The sequence below is a fragment of the Carcharodon carcharias genome, unplaced genomic scaffold (genome assembly GCF_017639515.1).
Source record: "Carcharodon carcharias isolate sCarCar2 unplaced genomic scaffold, sCarCar2.pri scaffold_1030_ctg1, whole genome shotgun sequence".
Classification (NCBI taxonomy): Eukaryota; Metazoa; Chordata; class Chondrichthyes; order Lamniformes; family Lamnidae; genus Carcharodon; species Carcharodon carcharias.
Window position 1 is genome coordinate 18,759 of NW_024470913.1, and position 18,758 is coordinate 37,516.

Sequence of the window (18,758 nt, forward strand, 5' to 3'; positions counted from 1 at the left end):
CGACAGTGCGGCTCTCCCTCAGCACTGACCCTCCGACAGTGCGGCTCTCCCTCAGCACTGACCCTCCGACAGTGCGGCTCTCCCTCAGCACTGACCCTCCGACAGTGCGGCTCTCCCTCAGCACTGACCCTCCGACAGTGCGGCTCTCCCTCAGCACTGACCCTCCGACAGTGCGGCTCTCCCTCAGCACTGACCCTCCGACAGTGCGGCTCTCCCTCAGCACTGACCCTCCGACAGTGCGGCTCTCCCTCAGCACTGACCCTCCGACAGTGCGGCTCTCCCTCAGCACTGACCCTCCGACAGTGCGGCTCTCCCTCAGCACTGACCCTCCGACAGTGCGGCTCTCCCTCAGCACTGACCCTCCGACAGTGCGGCTCTCCCTCAGCACTGACCCTCCGACAGTGCGGCTCTCCCTCAGCACTGACCCTCCGACAGTGCGGCTCTCCCTCAGCACTGACCCTCCGACAGTGCGGCTCTCCCTCAGCACTGACCCTCCGACAGTGCGGCTCTCCCTCAGCACTGACCCTCCGACAGTGCGGCTCTCCCTCAGCACTGACCCTCCGACAGTGCGGCTCTCCCTCAGCACTGACCCTCCGACAGTGCGGCTCTCCCTCAGCACTGACCCTCCGACAGTGCGGCTCTCCCTCAGCACTGACCCTCCGACAGTGCGGCTCTCCCTCAGCACTGACCCTCCGACAGTGCGGCTCTCCCTCAGCACTGACCCTCCGACAGTGCGGCTCTCCCTCAGCACTGACCCTCCGACAGTGCGGCTCTCCCTCAGCACTGACCCTCCGACAGTGCGGCTCTCCCTCAGCACTGACCCTCCGACAGTGCGGCTCTCCCTCAGCACTGACCCTCCGACAGTGCGGCTCTCCCTCAGCACTGACCCTCCGACAGTGCGGCTCTCCCTCAGCACTGACCCTCCGACAGTGCGGCTCTCCCTCAGCACTGACCCTCCGACAGTGCGGCTCTCCCTCAGCACTGACCCTCCGACAGTGCGGCTCTCCCTCAGCACTGACCCTCCGACAGTGCGGCTCTCCCTCAGCACTGACCCTCCGACAGTGCGGCTCTCCCTCAGCACTGACCCTCCGACAGTGCGGCTCTCCCTCAGCACTGACCCTCCGACAGTGCGGCTCTCCCTCAGCACTGACCCTCCGACAGTGCGGCTCTCCCTCAGCACTGACCCTCCGACAGTGCGGCTCTCCCTCAGCACTGACCCTCCGACAGTGCGGCTCTCCCTCAGCACTGACCCTCCGACAGTGCGGCTCTCCCTCAGCACTGACCCTCCGACAGTGCGGCTCTCCCTCAGCACTGACCCTCCGACAGTGCGGCTCTCCCTCAGCACTGACCCTCCGACAGTGCGGCTCTCCCTCAGCACTGACCCTCCGACAGTGCGGCTCTCCCTCAGCACTGACCCTCCGACAGTGCGGCTCTCCCTCAGCACTGACCCTCCGACAGTGCGGCTCTCCCTCAGCACTGACCCTCCGACAGTGCGGCTCTCCCTCAGCACTGACCCTCCGACAGTGCGGCTCTCCCTCAGCACTGACCCTCCGACAGTGCGGCTCTCCCTCAGCACTGACCCTCCGACAGTGCGGCTCTCCCTCAGCACTGACCCTCCGACAGTGCGGCTCTCCCTCAGCACTGACCCTCCGACAGTGCGGCTCTCCCTCAGCACTGACCCTCCGACAGTGCGGCTCTCCCTCAGCACTGACCCTCCGACAGTGCGGCTCTCCCTCAGCACTGACCCTCCGACAGTGCGGCTCTCCCTCAGCACTGACCCTCCGACAGTGCGGCTCTCCCTCAGCACTGACCCTCCGACAGTGCGGCTCTCCCTCAGCACTGACCCTCCGACAGTGCGGCTCTCCCTCAGCACTGACCCTCCGACAGTGCGGCTCTCCCTCAGCACTGACCCTCCGACAGTGCGGCTCTCCCTCAGCACTGACCCTCCGACAGTGCGGCTCTCCCTCAGCACTGACCCTCCGACAGTGCGGCTCTCCCTCAGCACTGACCCTCCGACAGTGCGGCTCTCCCTCAGCACTGACCCTCCGACAGTGCGGCTCTCCCTCAGCACTGACCCTCCGACAGTGCGGCTCTCCCTCAGCACTGACCCTCCGACAGTGCGGCTCTCCCTCAGCACTGACCCTCCGACAGTGCGGCTCTCCCTCAGCACTGACCCTCCGACAGTGCGGCTCTCCCTCAGCACTGACCCTCCGACAGTGCGGCTCTCCCTCAGCACTGACCCTCCGACAGTGCGGCTCTCCCTCAGCACTGACCCTCCGACAGTGCGGCTCTCCCTCAGCACTGACCCTCCGACAGTGCGGCTCTCCCTCAGCACTGACCCTCCGACAGTGCGGCTCTCCCTCAGCACTGACCCTCCGACAGTGCGGCTCTCCCTCAGCACTGACCCTCCGACAGTGCGGCTCTCCCTCAGCACTGACCCTCCGACAGTGCGGCTCTCCCTCAGCACTGACCCTCCGACAGTGCGGCTCTCCCTCAGCACTGACCCTCCGACAGTGCGGCTCTCCCTCAGCACTGACCCTCCGACAGTGCGGCTCTCCCTCAGCACTGACCCTCCGACAGTGCGGCTCTCCCTCAGCACTGACCCTCCGACAGTGCGGCTCTCCCTCAGCACTGACCCTCCGACAGTGCGGCTCTCCCTCAGCACTGACCCTCCGACAGTGCGGCTCTCCCTCAGCACTGACCCTCCGACAGTGCGGCTCTCCCTCAGCACTGACCCTCCGACAGTGCGGCTCTCCCTCAGCACTGACCCTCCGACAGTGCGGCTCTCCCTCAGCACTGACCCTCCGACAGTGCGGCTCTCCCTCAGCACTGACCCTCCGACAGTGCGGCTCTCCCTCAGCACTGACCCTCCGACAGTGCGGCTCTCCCTCAGTACTGACCCTCCGACAGTGCGGCTCTCCCTCAGCACTGACCCTCCGACAGTGCGGCTCTCCCTCAGCACTGACCCTCCGACAGTGCGGCTCTCCCTCAGCACTGACCCTCCGACAGTGCGGCTCTCCCTCAGCACTGACCCTCCGACAGTGCGGCTCTCCCTCAGCACTGACCCTCCGACAGTGCGGCTCTCCCTCAGCACTGACCCTCCGACAGTGCGGCTCTCCCTCAGCACTGACCCTCCGACAGTGCGGCTCTCCCTCAGTACTGACCCTCCGACAGTGCGGCTCTCCCTCAGCACTGACCCTCCGACAGTGCGGCTCTCCCTCAGCACTGACCCTCCGACAGTGCGGCTCTCCCTCAGCACTGACCCTCCGACAGTGCGGCTCTCCCTCAGCACTGACCCTCCGACAGTGCGGCTCTCCCTCAGCACTGACCCTCCGACAGTGCGGCTCTCCCTCAGCACTGACCCTCCGACAGTGCGGCTCTCCCTCAGCACTGACCCTCCGACAGTGCGGCTCTCCCTCAGCACTGACCCTCCGACAGTGCGGCTCTCCCTCAGCACTGACCCTCCGACAGTGCGGCTCTCCCTCAGCACTGACCCTCCGACAGTGCGGCTCTCCCTCAGCACTGACCCTCCGACAGTGCGGCTCTCCCTCAGCACTGACCCTCCGACAGTGCGGCTCTCCCTCAGCACTGACCCTCCGACAGTGCGGCTCTCCCTCAGCACTGACCCTCCGACAGTGCGGCTCTCCCTCAGCACTGACCCTCCGACAGTGCGGCTCTCCCTCAGCACTGACCCTCCGACAGTGCGGCTCTCCCTCAGCACTGACCCTCCGACAGTGCGGCTCTCCCTCAGCACTGACCCTCCGACAGTGCGGCTCTCCCTCAGCACTGACCCTCCGACAGTGCGGCTCTCCCTCAGCACTGACCCTCCGACAGTGCGGCTCTCCCTCAGCACTGACCCTCCGACAGTGCGGCTCTCCCTCAGCACTGACCCTCCGACAGTGCGGCTCTCCCTCAGCACTGACCCTCCGACAGTGCGGCTCTCCCTCAGCACTGACCCTCCGACAGTGCGGCTCTCCCTCAGCACTGACCCTCCGACAGTGCGGCTCTCCCTCAGCACTGACCCTCCGACAGTGCGGCTCTCCCTCAGCACTGACCCTCCGACAGTGCGGCTCTCCCTCAGCACTGACCCTCCGACAGTGCGGCTCTCCCTCAGCACTGACCCTCCGACAGTGCGGCTCTCCCTCAGCACTGACCCTCCGACAGTGCGGCTCTCCCTCAGCACTGACCCTCCGACAGTGCGGCTCTCCCTCAGCACTGACCCTCCGACAGTGCGGCTCTCCCTCAGCACTGACCCTCCGACAGTGCGGCTCTCCCTCAGCACTGACCCTCCGACAGTGCGGCTCTCCCTCAGCACTGACCCTCCGACAGTGCGGCTCTCCCTCAGCACTGACCCTCCGACAGTGCGGCTCTCCCTCAGCACTGACCCTCCGACAGTGCGGCTCTCCCTCAGCACTGACCCTCCGACAGTGCGGCTCTCCCTCAGCACTGACCCTCCGACAGTGCGGCTCTCCCTCAGCACTGACCCTCCGACAGTGCGGCTCTCCCTCAGCACTGACCCTCCGACAGTGCGGCTCTCCCTCAGCACTGACCCTCCGACAGTGCGGCTCTCCCTCAGCACTGACCCTCCGACAGTGCGGCTCTCCCTCAGCACTGACCCTCCGACAGTGCGGCTCTCCCTCAGCACTGACCCTCCGACAGTGCGGCTCTCCCTCAGCACTGACCCTCCGACAGTGCGGCTCTCCCTCAGCACTGACCCTCCGACAGTGCGGCTCTCCCTCAGCACTGACCCTCCGACAGTGCGGCTCCCTCAGCACTGACCCTCCGACAGTGCGGCTCTCCCTCAGCACTGACCCTCCGACAGTGCGGCTCTCCCTCAGCACTGACCCTCCGACAGTGCGGCTCTCCCTCAGCACTGACCCTCCGACAGTGCGGCTCTCCCTCAGCACTGACCCTCCGACAGTGCGGCTCTCCCTCAGCACTGACCCTCCGACAGTGCGGCTCTCCCTCAGCACTGACCCTCCGACAGTGCGGCTCTCCCTCAGCACTGACCCTCCGACAGTGCGGCTCTCCCTCAGCACTGACCCTCCGACAGTGCGGCTCTCCCTCAGCACTGACCCTCCGACAGTGCGGCTCTCCCTCAGCACTGACCCTCCGACAGTGCGGCTCTCCCTCAGCACTGACCCTCCGACAGTGCGGCTCTCCCTCAGCACTGACCCTCCGACAGTGCGGCTCTCCCTCAGCACTGACCCTCCGACAGTGCGGCTCTCCCTCAGCACTGACCCTCCGACAGTGCGGCTCTCCCTCAGCACTGACCCTCCGACAGTGCGGCTCTCCCTCAGCACTGACCCTCCGACAGTGCGGCTCTCCCTCAGCACTGACCCTCCGACAGTGCGGCTCTCCCTCAGCACTGACCCTCCGACAGTGCGGCTCTCCCTCAGCACTGACCCTCCGACAGTGCGGCTCTCCCTCAGCACTGACCCTCCGACAGTGCGGCTCTCCCTCAGCACTGACCCTCCGACAGTGCGGCTCTCCCTCAGCACTGACCCTCCGACAGTGCGGCTCTCCCTCAGCACTGACCCTCCGACAGTGCGGCTCTCCCTCAGCACTGACCCTCCGACAGTGCGGCTCTCCCTCAGCACTGACCCTCCGACAGTGCGGCTCTCCCTCAGCACTGACCCTCCGACAGTGCGGCTCTCCCTCAGCACTGACCCTCCGACAGTGCGGCTCTCCCTCAGCACTGACCCTCCGACAGTGCGGCTCTCCCTCAGCACTGACCCTCCGACAGTGCGGCTCTCCCTCAGCACTGACCCTCCGACAGTGCGGCTCTCCCTCAGCACTGACCCTCCGACAGTGCGGCTCTCCCTCAGCACTGACCCTCCGACAGTGCGGCTCTCCCTCAGCACTGACCCTCCGACAGTGCGGCTCTCCCTCAGCACTGACCCTCCGACAGTGCGGCTCTCCCTCAGCACTGACCCTCCGACAGTGCGGCTCTCCCTCAGCACTGACCCTCCGACAGTGCGGCTCTCCCTCAGCACTGACCCTCCGACAGTGCGGCTCTCCCTCAGCACTGACCCTCCGACAGTGCGGCTCTCCCTCAGCACTGACCCTCCGACAGTGCGGCTCTCCCTCAGCACTGACCCTCCGACAGTGCGGCTCTCCCTCAGCACTGACCCTCCGACAGTGCGGCTCTCCCTCAGCACTGACCCTCCGACAGTGCGGCTCTCCCTCAGCACTGACCCTCCGACAGTGCGGCTCTCCCTCAGCACTGACCCTCCGACAGTGCGGCTCTCCCTCAGCACTGACCCTCCGACAGTGCGGCTCTCCCTCAGCACTGACCCTCCGACAGTGCGGCTCTCCCTCAGCACTGACCCTCCGACAGTGCGGCTCTCCCTCAGCACTGACCCTCCGACAGTGCGGCTCTCCCTCAGCACTGACCCTCCGACAGTGCGGCTCTCCCTCAGCACTGACCCTCCGACAGTGCGGCTCTCCCTCAGCACTGACCCTCCGACAGTGCGGCTCTCCCTCAGCACTGACCCTCCGACAGTGCGGCTCTCCCTCAGCACTGACCCTCCGACAGTGCGGCTCTCCCTCAGCACTGACCCTCCGACAGTGCGGCTCTCCCTCAGCACTGACCCTCCGACAGTGCGGCTCTCCCTCAGCACTGACCCTCCGACAGTGCGGCTCTCCCTCAGCACTGACCCTCCGACAGTGCGGCTCTCCCTCAGCACTGACCCTCCGACAGTGCGGCTCTCCCTCAGCACTGACCCTCCGACAGTGCGGCTCTCCCTCAGCACTGACCCTCCGACAGTGCGGCTCTCCCTCAGCACTGACCCTCCGACAGTGCGGCTCTCCCTCAGCACTGACCCTCCGACAGTGCGGCTCTCCCTCAGCACTGACCCTCCGACAGTGCGGCTCTCCCTCAGCACTGACCCTCCGACAGTGCGGCTCTCCCTCAGCACTGACCCTCCGACAGTGCGGCTCTCCCTCAGCACTGACCCTCCGACAGTGCGGCTCTCCCTCAGCACTGACCCTCCGACAGTGCGGCTCTCCCTCAGCACTGACCCTCCGACAGTGCGGCTCTCCCTCAGCACTGACCCTCCGACAGTGCGGCTCTCCCTCAGCACTGACCCTCCGACAGTGCGGCTCTCCCTCAGCACTGACCCTCCGACAGTGCGGCTCTCCCTCAGCACTGACCCTCCGACAGTGCGGCTCTCCCTCAGCACTGACCCTCCGACAGTGCGGCTCTCCCTCAGCACTGACCCTCCGACAGTGCGGCTCTCCCTCAGCACTGACCCTCCGACAGTGCGGCTCTCCCTCAGCACTGACCCTCCGACAGTGCGGCTCTCCCTCAGCACTGACCCTCCGACAGTGCGGCTCTCCCTCAGCACTGACCCTCCGACAGTGCGGCTCTCCCTCAGCACTGACCCTCCGACAGTGCGGCTCTCCCTCAGCACTGACCCTCCGACAGTGCGGCTCTCCCTCAGCACTGACCCTCCGACAGTGCGGCTCTCCCTCAGCACTGACCCTCCGACAGTGCGGCTCTCCCTCAGCACTGACCCTCCGACAGTGCGGCTCTCCCTCAGCACTGACCCTCCGACAGTGCGGCTCTCCCTCAGCACTGACCCTCCGACAGTGCGGCTCTCCCTCAGCACTGACCCTCCGACAGTGCGGCTCTCCCTCAGCACTGACCCTCCGACAGTGCGGCTCTCCCTCAGCACTGACCCTCCGACAGTGCGGCTCTCCCTCAGCACTGACCCTCCGACAGTGCGGCTCTCCCTCAGCACTGACCCTCCGACAGTGCGGCTCTCCCTCAGCACTGACCCTCCGACAGTGCGGCTCTCCCTCAGCACTGACCCTCCGACAGTGCGGCTCTCCCTCAGCACTGACCCTCCGACAGTGCGGCTCTCCCTCAGCACTGACCCTCCGACAGTGCGGCTCCCTCAGCACTGACCCTCCGACAGTGCGGCTCTCCCTCAGCACTGACCCTCCGACAGTGCGGCTCTCCCTCAGCACTGACCCTCCGACAGTGCGGCTCTCCCTCAGCACTGACCCTCCGACAGTGCGGCTCTCCCTCAGCACTGACCCTCCGACAGTGCGGCTCTCCCTCAGCACTGACCCTCCGACAGTGCGGCTCTCCCTCAGCACTGACCCTCCGACAGTGCGGCTCTCCCTCAGCACTGACCCTCCGACAGTGCGGCTCTCCCTCAGCACTGACCCTCCGACAGTGCGGCTCTCCCTCAGCACTGACCCTCCGACAGTGCGGCTCTCCCTCAGCACTGACCCTCCGACAGTGCGGCTCTCCCTCAGCACTGACCCTCCGACAGTGCGGCTCTCCCTCAGCACTGACCCTCCGACAGTGCGGCTCTCCCTCAGCACTGACCCTCCGACAGTGCGGCTCTCCCTCAGCACTGACCCTCCGACAGTGCGGCTCTCCCTCAGCACTGACCCTCCGACAGTGCGGCTCTCCCTCAGCACTGACCCTCCGACAGTGCGGCTCTCCCTCAGCACTGACCCTCCGACAGTGCGGCTCTCCCTCAGCACTGACCCTCCGACAGTGCGGCTCTCCCTCAGCACTGACCCTCCGACAGTGCGGCTCTCCCTCAGCACTGACCCTCCGACAGTGCGGCTCTCCCTCAGCACTGACCCTCCGACAGTGCGGCTCTCCCTCAGCACTGACCCTCCGACAGTGCGGCTCTCCCTCAGCACTGACCCTCCGACAGTGCGGCTCTCCCTCAGCACTGACCCTCCGACAGTGCGGCTCTCCCTCAGCACTGACCCTCCGACAGTGCGGCTCTCCCTCAGCACTGACCCTCCGACAGTGCGGCTCTCCCTCAGCACTGACCCTCCGACAGTGCGGCTCTCCCTCAGCACTGACCCTCCGACAGTGCGGCTCTCCCTCAGCACTGACCCTCCGACAGTGCGGCTCTCCCTCAGCACTGACCCTCCGACAGTGCGGCACTCCCTCAGCACTGACCCTCCGACAGTGCGGCTCTCCCTCAGCACTGACCCTCCGACAGTGCGGCTCTCCCTCAGCACTGACCCTCCGACAGTGCGGCTCTCCCTCAGCACTGACCCTCCGACAGTGCGGCTCTCCCTCAGCACTGACCCTCCGACAGTGCGGCTCTCCCTCAGCACTGACCCTCCGACAGTGCGGCTCTCCCTCAGCACTGACCCTCCGACAGTGCGGCTCTCCCTCAGCACTGACCCTCCGACAGTGCGGCTCTCCCTCAGCACTGACCCTCCGACAGTGCGGCTCTCCCTCAGCACTGACCCTCCGACAGTGCGGCTCTCCCTCAGCACTGACCCTCCGACAGTGCGGCTCTCCCTCAGCACTGACCCTCCGACAGTGCGGCTCTCCCTCAGCACTGACCCTCCGACAGTGCGGCTCTCCCTCAGCACTGACCCTCCGACAGTGCGGCTCTCCCTCAGCACTGACCCTCCGACAGTGCGGCTCTCCCTCAGCACTGACCCTCCGACAGTGCGGCTCTCCCTCAGCACTGACCCTCCGACAGTGCGGCTCTCCCTCAGCACTGACCCTCCGACAGTGCGGCTCCCTCAGCACTGACCCTCCGACAGTGCGGCTCTCCCTCAGCACTGACCCTCCGACAGTGCGGCTCTCCCTCAGTACTGACCCTCCGACAGTGCGGCTCTCCCTCAGAACTGACCCTCCGACAGTGCGGCTCTCCCTCAGCACTGACCCTCCGACAGTGCGGCTCTCCCTCAGCACTGACCCTCCGACAGTGCGGCTCTCCCTCAGCACTGACCCTCCGACAGTGCGGCTCTCCCTCAGCACTGACCCTCCGACAGTGCGGCTCTCCCTCAGCACTGACCCTCCGACAGTGCGGCTCTCCCTCAGCACTGACCCTCCGACAGTGCGGCTCTCCCTCAGCACTGACCCTCCGACAGTGCGGCTCTCCCTCAGCACTGACCCTCCGACAGTGCGGCTCTCCCTCAGCACTGACCCTCCGACAGTGCGGCTCTCCCTCAGCACTGACCCTCCGACAGTGCGGCTCTCCCTCAGCACTGACCCTCCGACAGTGCGGCTCTCCCTCAGCACTGACCCTCCGACAGTGCGGCTCTCCCTCAGCACTGACCCTCCGACAGTGCGGCTCTCCCTCAGCACTGACCCTCCGACAGTGCGGCTCTCCCTCAGCACTGACCCTCCGACAGTGCGGCTCTCCCTCAGCACTGACCCTCCGACAGTGCGGCTCTCCCTCAGCACTGACCCTCCGACAGTGCGGCTCTCCCTCAGCACTGACCCTCCGACAGTGCGGCTCTCCCTCAGCACTGACCCTCCGACAGTGCGGCTCTCCCTCAGCACTGACCCTCCGACAGTGCGGCTCTCCCTCAGCACTGACCCTCCGACAGTGCGGCTCTCCCTCAGCACTGACCCTCCGACAGTGCGGCTCTCCCTCAGCACTGACCCTCCGACAGTGCGGCTCTCCCTCAGCACTGACCCTCCGACAGTGCGGCTCTCCCTCAGCACTGACCCTCCGACAGTGCGGCTCTCCCTCAGCACTGACCCTCCGACAGTGCGGCTCTCCCTCAGCACTGACCCTCCGACAGTGCGGCACTCCCTCAGCACTGACCCTCCGACAGTGCGGCTCTCCCTCAGCACTGACCCTCCGACAGTGCGGCTCTCCCTCAGCACTGACCCTCCGACAGTGCGGCTCTCCCTCAGCACTGACCCTCCGACAGTGCGGCTCTCCCTCAGCACTGACCCTCCGACAGTGCGGCTCTCCCTCAGCACTGACCCTCCGACAGTGCGGCTCTCCCTCAGCACTGACCCTCCGACAGTGCGGCTCTCCCTCAGCACTGACCCTCCGACAGTGCGGCTCTCCCTCAGCACTGACCCTCCGACAGTGCGGCTCTCCCTCAGTACTGACCCTCCGACAGTGCGGCTCTCCCTCAGCACTGACCCTCCGACAGTGCGGCTCTCCCTCAGCACTGACCCTCCGACAGTGCGGCTCTCCCTCAGCACTGACCCTCCGACAGTGCGGCTCTCCCTCAGCACTGACCCTCCGACAGTGCGGCTCTCCCTCAGTACTGACCCTCCGACAGTGCGGCTCTCCCTCAGCACTGACCCTCCGACAGTGCGGCTCTCCCTCAGCACTGACCCTCCGACAGTGCGGCTCTCCCTCAGCACTGACCCTCCGACAGTGCGGCTCTCCCTCAGCACTGACCCTCCGACAGTGCGGCTCTCCCTCAGCACTGACCCTCCGACAGTGCGGCTCTCCCTCAGCACTGACCCTCCGACAGTGCGGCTCTCCCTCAGCACTGACCCTCCGACAGTGCGGCTCTCCCTCAGCACTGACCCTCCGACAGTGCGGCTCTCCCTCAGCACTGACCCTCCGACAGTGCGGCTCTCCCTCAGCACTGACCCTCCGACAGTGCGGCTCTCCCTCAGCACTGACCCTCCGACAGTGCGGCTCTCCCTCAGCACTGACCCTCCGACAGTGCGGCTCTCCCTCAGCACTGACCCTCCGACAGTGCGGCTCTCCCTCAGCACTGACCCTCCGACAGTGCGGCTCTCCCTCAGCACTGACCCTCCGACAGTGCGGCTCTCCCTCAGCACTGACCCTCCGACAGTGCGGCTCTCCCTCAGCACTGACCCTCCGACAGTGCGGCTCTCCCTCAGCACTGACCCTCCGACAGTGCGGCTCTCCCTCAGCACTGACCCTCCGACAGTGCGGCTCTCCCTCAGCACTGACCCTCCGACAGTGCGGCTCTCCCTCAGCACTGACCCTCCGACAGTGCGGCTCTCCCTCAGTACTGACCCTCCGACAGTGCGGCTCTCCCTCAGCACTGACCCTCCGACAGTGCGGCTCTCCCTCAGCACTGACCCTCCGACAGTGCGGCTCTCCCTCAGCACTGACCCTCCGACAGTGCGGCTCTCCCTCAGCACTGACCCTCCGACAGTGCGGCTCTCCCTCAGCACTGACCCTCCGACAGTGCGGCTCTCCCTCAGCACTGACCCTCCGACAGTGCGGCTCTCCCTCAGCACTGACCCTCCGACAGTGCGGCTCTCCCTCAGCACTGACCCTCCGACAGTGCGGCTCTCCCTCAGCACTGACCCTCCGACAGTGCGGCTCTCCCTCAGCACTGACCCTCCGACAGTGCGGCTCTCCCTCAGCACTGACCCTCCGACAGTGCGGCTCTCCCTCAGCACTGACCCTCCGACAGTGCGGCTCTCCCTCAGCACTGACCCTCCGACAGTGCGGCTCTCCCTCAGCACTGACCCTCCGACAGTGCGGCTCTCCCTCAGCACTGACCCTCCGACAGTGCGGCTCTCCCTCAGCACTGACCCTCCGACAGTGCGGCTCTCCCTCAGCACTGACCCTCCGACAGTGCGGCTCTCCCTCAGCACTGACCCTCCGACAGTGCGGCTCTCCCTCAGCACTGACCCTCCGACAGTGCGGCTCTCCCTCAGCACTGACCCTCCGACAGTGCGGCTCTCCCTCAGCACTGACCCTCCGACAGTGCGGCTCTCCCTCAGCACTGACCCTCCGACAGTGCGGCTCTCCCTCAGCACTGACCCTCCGACAGTGCGGCTCTCCCTCAGCACTGACCCTCCGACAGTGCGGCTCTCCCTCAGCACTGACCCTCCGACAGTGCGGCTCTCCCTCAGCACTGACCCTCCGACAGTGCGGCTCTCCCTCAGCACTGACCCTCCGACAGTGCGGCTCTCCCTCAGCACTGACCCTCCGACAGTGCGGCTCTCCCTCAGCACTGACCCTCCGACAGTGCGGCTCTCCCTCAGCACTGACCCTCCGACAGTGCGGCTCTCCCTCAGCACTGACCCTCCGACAGTGCGGCTCTCCCTCAGCACTGACCCTCCGACAGTGCGGCTCTCCCTCAGCACTGACCCTCCGACAGTGCGGCTCTCCCTCAGCACTGACCCTCCGACAGTGCGGCTCTCCCTCAGCACTGACCCTCCGACAGTGCGGCTCTCCCTCAGCACTGACCCTCCGACAGTGCGGCTCTCCCTCAGCACTGACCCTCCGACAGTGCGGCTCTCCCTCAGCACTGACCCTCCGACAGTGCGGCTCTCCCTCAGCACTGACCCTCCGACAGTGCGGCTCTCCCTCAGCACTGACCCTCCGACAGTGCGGCTCTCCCTCAGCACTGACCCTCCGACAGTGCGGCTCTCCCTCAGCACTGACCCTCCGACAGTGCGGCTCTCCCTCAGCACTGACCCTCCGACAGTGCGGCTCTCCCTCAGCACTGACCCTCCGACAGTGCGGCTCTCCCTCAGCACTGACCCTCCGACAGTGCGGCTCTCCCTCAGCACTGACCCTCCGACAGTGCGGCTCTCCCTCAGCACTGACCCTCCGACAGTGCGGCTCTCCCTCAGCACTGACCCTCCGACAGTGCGGCTCTCCCTCAGCACTGACCCTCCGACAGTGCGGCTCTCCCTCAGCACTGACCCTCCGACAGTGCGGCTCTCCCTCAGCACTGACCCTCCGACAGTGCGGCTCTCCCTCAGCACTGACCCTCCGACAGTGCGGCTCTCCCTCAGCACTGACCCTCCGACAGTGCGGCTCTCCCTCAGCACTGACCCTCCGACAGTGCGGCTCTCCCTCAGCACTGACCCTCCGACAGTGCGGCTCTCCCTCAGCACTGACCCTCCGACAGTGCGGCTCTCCCTCAGCACTGACCCTCCGACAGTGCGGCTCTCCCTCAGCACTGACCCTCCGACAGTGCGGCTCTCCCTCAGCACTGACCCTCCGACAGTGCGGCTCTCCCTCAGCACTGACCCTCCGACAGTGCGGCTCCCTCAGCACTGACCCTCCGACAGTGCGGCTCTCCCTCAGCACTGACCCTCCGACAGTGCGGCTCTCCCTCAGCACTGACCCTCCGACAGTGCGGCTCTCCCTCAGCACTGACCCTCCGACAGTGCGGCTCTCCCTCAGCACTGACCCTCCGACAGTGCGGCTCTCCCTCAGCACTGACCCTCCGACAGTGCGGCTCTCCCTCAGCACTGACCCTCCGACAGTGCGGCTCTCCCTCAGCACTGACCCTCCGACAGTGCGGCTCTCCCTCAGCACTGACCCTCCGACAGTGCGGCTCTCCCTCAGCACTGACCCTCCGACAGTGCGGCTCTCCCTCAGCACTGACCCTCCGACAGTGCGGCTCTCCCTCAGCACTGACCCTCCGACAGTGCGGCTCTCCCTCAGCACTGACCCTCCGACAGTGCGGCTCTCCCTCAGCACTGACCCTCCGACAGTGCGGCTCTCCCTCAGCACTGACCCTCCGACAGTGCGGCTCTCCCTCAGCACTGACCCTCCGACAGTGCGGCTCTCCCTCAGCACTGACCCTCCGACAGTGCGGCTCTCCCTCAGCACTGACCCTCCGACAGTGCGGCTCTCCCTCAGCACTGACCCTCCGACAGTGCGGCTCTCCCTCAGCACTGACCCTCCGACAGTGCGGCTCTCCCTCAGCACTGACCCTCCGACAGTGCGGCTCTCCCTCAGCACTGACCCTCCGACAGTGCGGCTCTCCCTCAGCACTGACCCTCCGACAGTGCGGCTCTCCCTCAGCACTGACCCTCCGACAGTGCGGCTCTCCCTCAGCACTGACCCTCCGACAGTGCGGCTCTCCCTCAGCACTGACCCTCCGACAGTGCGGCTCTCCCTCAGCACTGACCCTCCGACAGTGCGGCTCTCCCTCAGCACTGACCCTCCGACAGTGCGGCTCTCCCTCAGCACTGACCCTCCGACAGTGCGGCTCTCCCTCAGCACTGACCCTCCGACAGTGCGGCTCTCCCTCAGCACTGACCCTCCGACAGTGCGGCTCTCCCTCAGCACTGACCCTCCGACAGTGCGGCTCTCCCTCAGCACTGACCCTCCGACAGTGCGGCTCTCCCTCAGCACTGACCCTCCGACAGTGCGGCTCTCCCTCAGCACTGACCCTCCGACAGTGCGGCTCTCCCTCAGCACTGACCCTCCGACAGTGCGGCTCTCCCTCAGCACTGACCCTCCGACAGTGCGGCTCTCCCTCAGCACTGACCCTCCGACAGTGCGGCTCTCCCTCAGCACTGACCCTCCGACAGTGCGGCTCTCCCTCAGCACTGACCCTCCGACAGTGCGGCTCTCCCTCAGCACTGACCCTCCGACAGTGCGGCTCTCCCTCAGCACTGACCCTCCGACAGTGCGGCTCTCCCTCAGCACTGACCCTCCGACAGTGCGGCTCTCCCTCAGCACTGACCCTCCGACAGTGCGGCTCTCCCTCAGCACTGACCCTCCGACAGTGCGGCTCTCCCTCAGCACTGACCCTCCGACAGTGCGGCTCTCCCTCAGCACTGACCCTCCGACAGTGCGGCTCTCCCTCAGCACTGACCCTCCGACAGTGCGGCTCTCCCTCAGCACTGACCCTCCGACAGTGCGGCTCTCCCTCAGCACTGACCCTCCGACAGTGCGGCTCTCCCTCAGCACTGACCCTCCGACAGTGCGGCTCTCCCTCAGCACTGACCCTCCGACAGTGCGGCTCTCCCTCAGCACTGACCCTCCGACAGTGCGGCTCTCCCTCAGCACTGACCCTCCGACAGTGCGGCTCTCCCTCAGCACTGACCCTCCGACAGTGCGGCTCTCCCTCAGCACTGACCCTCCGACAGTGCGGCTCTCCCTCAGCACTGACCCTCCGACAGTGCGGCTCTCCCTCAGCACTGACCCTCCGACAGTGCGGCTCTCCCTCAGCACTGACCCTCCGACAGTGCGGCTCTCCCTCAGCACTGACCCTCCGACAGTGCGGCTCTCCCTCAGCACTGACCCTCCGACAGTGCGGCTCTCCCTCAGCACTGACCCTCCGACAGTGCGGCTCTCCCTCAGCACTGACCCTCCGACAGTGCGGCTCTCCCTCAGCACTGACCCTCCGACAGTGCGGCTCTCCCTCAGCACTGACCCTCCGACAGTGCGGCTCTCCCTCAGCACTGACCCTCCGACAGTGCGGCTCTCCCTCAGCACTGACCCTCCGACAGTGCGGCTCTCCCTCAGCACTGACCCTCCGACAGTGCGGCTCTCCCTCAGCACTGACCCTCCGACAGTGCGGCTCTCCCTCAGCACTGACCCTCCGACAGTGCGGCTCTCCCTCAGCACTGACCCTCCGACAGTGCGGCTCTCCCTCAGCACTGACCCTCCGACAGTGCGGCTCTCCCTCAGCACTGACCCTCCGACAGTGCGGCTCTCCCTCAGCACTGACCCTCCGACAGTGCGGCTCTCCCTCAGCACTGACCCTCCGACAGTGCGGCTCTCCCTCAGCACTGACCCTCCGACAGTGCGGCTCTCCCTCAGCACTGACCCTCCGACAGTGCGGCTCTCCCTCAGCACTGACCCTCCGACAGTGCGGCTCTCCCTCAGCACTGACCCTCCGACAGTGCGGCTCTCCCTCAGCACTGACCCTCCGACAGTGCGGCTCTCCCTCAGCACTGACCCTCCGACAGTGCGGCTCTCCCTCAGCACTGACCCTCCGACAGTGCGGCTCTCCCTCAGCACTGACCCTCCGACAGTGCGGCTCTCCCTCAGCACTGACCCTCCGACAGTGCGGCTCTCCCTCAGCACTGACCCTCCGACAGTGCGGCTCTCCCTCAGCACTGACCCTCCGACAGTGCGGCTCTCCCTCAGCACTGACCCTCCGACAGTGCGGCTCTCCCTCAGCACTGACCCTCCGACAGTGCGGCTCTCCCTCAGCACTGACCCTCCGACAGTGCGGCTCTCCCTCAGCACTGACCCTCCGACAGTGCGGCTCTCCCTCAGCACTGACCCTCCGACAGTGCGGCTCTCCCTCAGCACTGACCCTCCGACAGTGCGGCTCTCCCTCAGCACTGACCCTCCGACAGTGCGGCTCTCCCTCAGCACTGACCCTCCGACAGTGCGGCTCTCCCTCAGCACTGACCCTCCGACAGTGCGGCTCTCCCTCAGCACTGACCCTCCGACAGTGCGGCTCTCCCTCAGCACTGACCCTCCGACAGTGCGGCTCTCCCTCAGCACTGACCCTCCGACAGTGCGGCTCTCCCTCAGCACTGACCCTCCGACAGTGCGGCTCTCCCTCAGCACTGACCCTCCGACAGTGCGGCTCTCCCTCAGCACTGACCCTCCGACAGTGCGGCTCTCCCTCAGCACTGACCCTCCGACAGTGCGGCTCTCCCTCAGCACTGACCCTCCGACAGTGCGGCTCTCCCTCAGCACTGACCCTCCGACAGTGCGGCTCTCCCTCAGCACTGACCCTCCGACAGTGCGGCTCTCCCTCAGCACTGACCCTCCGACAGTGCGGCTCTCCCTCAGCACTGACCCTCCGACAGTGCGGCTCTCCCTCAGCACTGACCCTCCGACAGTGCGGCTCCCTCAGCACTGACCCTCCGACAGTGCGGCTCTCCCTCAGCACTGACCCTCCGACAGTGCGGCTCTCCCTCAGCACTGACCCTCCGACAGTGCGGCTCTCCCTCAGCACTGACCCTCCGACAGTGCGGCTCTCCCTCAGCACTGACCCTCCGACAGTGCGGCTCTCCCTCAGCACTGACCCTCCGACAGTGCGGCTCTCCCTCAGCACTGACCCTCCGACAGTGCGGCTCTCCCTCAGCACTGACCCTCCGACAGTGCGGCTCTCCCTCAGCACTGACCCTCCGACAGTGCGGCTCTCCCTCAGCACTGACCCTCCGACAGTGCGGCTCTCCCTCAGCACTGACCCTCCGACAGTGCGGCTCTCCCTCAGCACTGACCCTCCGACAGTGCGGCTCTCCCTCAGCACTGACCCTCCGACAGTGCGGCTCTCCCTCAGCACTGACCCTCCGACAGTGCGGCTCTCCCTCAGCACTGACCCTCCGACAGTGCGGCTCTCCCTCAGCACTGACCCTCCGACAGTGCGGCTCTCCCTCAGCACTGACCCTCCGACAGTGCGGCTCTCCCTCAGCACTGACCCTCCGACAGTGCGGCTCTCCCTCAGCACTGACCCTCCGACAGTGCGGCTCTCCCTCAGCACTGACCCTCCGACAGTGCGGCTCTCCCTCAGCACTGACCCTCCGACAGTGCGGCTCTCCCTCAGCACTGACCCTCCGACAGTGCGGCTCTCCCTCAGCACTGACCCTCCGACAGTGCGGCTCTCCCTCAGCACTGACCCTCCGACAGTGCGGCTCTCCCTCAGCACTGACCCTCCGACAGTGCGGCTCTCCCTCAGCACTGACCCTCCGACAGTGCGGCTCTCCCTCAGCACTGACCCTCCGACAGTGCGGCTCTCCCTCAGCACTGACCCTCCGACAGTGCGGCTCTCCCTCAGCACTGACCCTCCGACAGTGCGGCTCTCCCTCAGCACTGACCCTCGACGACAGTGCGGCTCTCCCTCAGCACTGACCCTCCGACAGTGCGGCTCTCCCTCAGTACTGACCCTCCGACAGTGCGGCTCTCCCTCAGCACTGACCCTCCGACAGTGCGGCTCTCCCTCAGCACTGACCCTCCGACAGTGCGGCTCTCCCTCAGCACTGACCCTCCGACAGTGCGGCTCTCCCTCAGCACTGACCCTCCGACAGTGCGGCTCTCCCTCAGCACTGACCCTCCGACAGTGCGGCACTCCCTCAGCACTGACCCTCCGACAGTGCGGCTCTCCCTCAGCACTGACCCTCCGACAGTGCGGCTCTCCCTCAGTACTGACCCTCCGACAGTGCGGCACTCCCTCAGCACTGACCCTCCGACAGTGCGGCACTCCCTCAGCACTGACCCTCCGACAGTGCGGCACTCCCTCAGCACTGACCCTCCGACAGTGCGGCACTCCCTCAGCACTGACCCTCCGACAGTGCGGCTCTCCCTCAG